This window comes from Chlamydotis macqueenii, chromosome 11 (assembly GCF_036417535.1).
Source record: "Chlamydotis macqueenii isolate bChlMac1 chromosome 11, bChlMac1.mat, whole genome shotgun sequence".
Classification (NCBI taxonomy): Eukaryota; Metazoa; Chordata; class Aves; order Otidiformes; family Otididae; genus Chlamydotis; species Chlamydotis macqueenii.
The window spans coordinates 20,355,803-20,359,719 of NC_141566.1; positions in this window are offsets into that span (position 1 = coordinate 20,355,803).

Consider the following 3,917-nt stretch of genomic DNA (forward strand, 5'->3'; position numbering starts at 1 on the left):
GTGCATGGTTATATAATATACACTACATATCAAGAACTGCTTAAGATGCTTAATAAACTAAGAAATAAGATTGATATTGCTGATCTACACAATGGGACTGCTGTTGGCTTTAAATTAATATAATGCCCAATACACCAACAAATCAGCAGTGGATATTTCAGATGTTAGATGAGTATTTCTCATTTATTTATCCTTACAATTATGTGGTTCCAAGTGTACTCAGTAAGCTTTCTGTAATGTCAGACAATGATTATTCATGTGAAAAATGAGTTGTGGTGGGTTTTTTGCATACCACCGTCCTTCTTGTTCATTGCCAAAGTGTAAACTTACCACTTAAAAGCAGTCTCACAGAGTCATTGTAGTGAGAAGGAAGATTGGGAAACAGTGAGTTACACGGTGACAAAGTAGGACTGCAGCCTGTGGAGGACCCCGCACTGGAGCAGGGGAGGAATGTGAGGAGTTCTTCCCCAGAGGAGGAGGGAGCGGTGGAAAATAAGCTGTGATGAGCTGACCGTAACCCCCATTGCCTGTTCTCTCCTGTGCCGCTTGGGGCAGGGAAGGAGGCAGAGACAATCTGAAATTAAGTTAAGCCTGGAAAGAGGGAGGGGTGGGGGGAAGTTGGGGGTTTTTTTTTTTGTTCTCTTTCTCCTTATTGTGCTTTGTTTTTATTAATTATAAAACAAATAGTTTTTTCCCAAGTTGCATCTGTTTTGCCCATAACGGTAACTTCAATGATCTCTCCCTGTCCTTATCTCAACCCTCGAGCTTTGTGTTATATTTTCTCTTGGAGGGTGGGGAGTGGAAAAACTGCATAGCTTGACCCTGAGCAGGGCTAAACTATGATAGTTATATTTCAATTTTATTTTGCCTAAAATTAATATTTTATTTAAACATACTTTCACACCAGAAAATTCAGAGACTTGTTGAGGAAGCAATCTAGCTTAGAAACACTTCTGAAACTCTCTGCAAGAAGGTATGTTTAGCCCTTTGTGCCTGAGTGAAAGTAACAGATTCAGAACTGTTATATTTTTCTAGACTCAGCTTCCATTTTGGCAAGCTGTCCCGGATTGCTCTGTAGGTAGTGTTGAAGTTGGAGCTTCGTAGCGAAAACAACCATCGGCACACGAGAATGCGGATACGTAACAAGTAATTAAAAATGAAGCACAAAACTTTCTCGCTTCTTCCTGACTAAAGCATGTTTTCTCAGTAGAACTAAGCCAGCTTGCTAACCTTCAGCACTTGTGTCAGCAGCAAAATTGAAAATATTTTTTGTTACCTGCACTGCTGTCAGCAGAGAAAAAAAAAATAGAAAATAGAGGAACATAATTTCTGCACTAACATAAGTATCAGAATGATTTACCTGTCTGTTCTGCTTCACTTTCTTCTCAGCTTTCAGGGCTTCATTCATCAATCTTTTATTTACACACGCATATCTCATTTTTACACAATTTCTTTCTCCCTGACCAGATGGCTGCGTTGTCTGCTTGGTGTTCATCAAAGAGAATGAGAAAATACAGGGATGCCTGGTGTCATCTGGGTAGGATTTTGGCTAACTCTGTTTTTCAGCAGCAATTTTGTAAGTATTCAGGTAATGAAAAAGAACAGTTAGACATTTCAGAAAAATACCTCAAAATTCTCAAACTTAACTGCATTACTTATTTTTATCTATATGAAAATATTATCTCTCAGTCTATGCACCAGGTTTGATTCATCACACACAGCCACTTAAGTAGAGGATTAATGTAAAACTTGAAAGCTGGTCAAAAAAAGAAAGATACATCTTAAATAAAATAAAGAATACTTTTAATATTAAAAAAGCTAATATTCATTTGAATGGCGTATACAAGTGCTGTAGTAGTTCAATTTATATTTTATCTGTAGTACCCATTTTGTCTGCAGTTCTGGTTTTAGAACAAGCTTAGTCAGTTTGCTTCCAAGGAGCTGTTCTTGAAATCTGTAGAACTTTTTAGGAAGAAGCTTGTTCTATTACAATGTTTTCAAATCTTACTCTTAACTTTGCAAAATTATTCTTGCATAGTTTCACATAACCTGTCTTGTCTGCAGTATTTCTAACTCTTTTTGCTGCATTCTTAGCTTCTTAAATGCTGTTCACATATAAACTAAGCCTATGGAATTATCCTCAGTGCGATGCATTCGTTTTTGCACCTTCTTTAATATATACACAGTAGAAATAAATGTTAGTAATTATATTTCCAATTTTTATAAGTCCCATCATTGTAAATTAGATATTTTCCAAGTGGTTATTTGTTCTTTTTCTACCAGACTCAATTTCTAGTTTTTGTTTCATAGTAGAGTTTGTGATTGATTTGGAATTACTTATAGGCTGCTTAGCTTGAGTAATCCCAGGCAAAGAATGGAAAAGGAAAAGTTTGCAGGGAATTCCATTCCATTCCTTTTGACAGCCAGCATTGTCTTATGACAATACAATGACAAGTATCATTCGATGGATTTTGTACAATTCTTCAAGATTAATGTTCACAAAGGTATTTGTACAGATGTAATATATATTTTAGATGCAAGTTGTTGGTTTTGCTAGAACACAACAAATTATCAGAATGTTGTGAATAGAACACATGTAAACTGGATTTCAGTCAGCTAAGAAACCTCACAAAGGAGCGAACCATGGGAAATGGTCTTTGAAAGGCAGTGTTTCTGGCCTTCAATAATCTTATCAATAATGTAACATAAATATTGTAATACCACTCGGAACATTTGCTGCTGACAAATTGATTACGGCTTAATAAGCATTGACAAGGACAGAGCCATTATGCGTAGTAATGCAGCTCGTAATGGTAAGCACTGGCCATTGTAATAAACTGCATGTTAATGCTGCTGCAGTCAAATGTATTCTTGTAGAACAGGGAAAATAAGTTATAACTGCAGAATGAACGCTACGTCCAGGAAGGAAGTGACTTTGAAAAGGCTTTAAGAATAATGTGAGTATATGACTCAGCAGAAGCTCCCAGCAAATGCTATGTAATATAAGATAAATTTGACAATAATATAAAACTTACTTTGTGCACTGCTGAGGCTAGTATGTCTGCATTTTTTATTCTGCACTGAGTTCTTATTAATTCCAGTATTTAAATTGTAAACAATATCAAAGAACTTACAGAATGTGGAGAAGAGCTTCAAAGGTGAATCAAGCTAGAGAAACACCTGTAAGTTAGACACTTCAAGCTGAGCTACTAGAAAAGAACTTAATAGCATAACTGTGACCATACACGTAACTTCATTGGATCAGGGTTTGTGTACTAAAGTCTCTTTAACACAAACACAGCAAGGACTAGAAGCTCAGGCAAAATAAATTCCCAGAGAAGTTGTGGATGGAAGTGTTGAAGGCCACATTGGACGGGGCTTTGAGCAACCCGGTCTGGTGGAAGGTGTCCCTGCCCAGGGCAGGGGAATGGAACAAGATTATCTTTAAGGTCTCTTCCAACCCAAACCATTCTATGATTCTACAATTCTATGAGATTCGTAATTGTAAACTGTGAGACAAGCAACCAGAGAAAGTGGTGGCTTTTCTTTCTCAAAAGAAGTCTTCAGACAGAGCCTGAATTCCCGTACTGCAAGGTATGTGAGCCCATACGAGACGTACAACAAATTGCTGGAATTCAAGACTGAAATTCTGTGACTGCAACACAGAAATCAGAATAGCTCATTTAAAGTAAATTTCTGCCATTAAAGTTAAAAATACGTGGTAATTTCTGAATATTATTGCTCTGATTACAGAGATGTGTTTTAATTTATTGATTAATTTACTGAAAAGGTATGCTGAAAAATGTGTGGAGAAGAGCAGCGCCTCAAACCAGCGGTCTCTCAGGAGAAATTGGAGGAGTTGAAAGGAAAATGCCCAAACTATTTGCTGTGGTGATTTAATCTTTTTTACAACAACC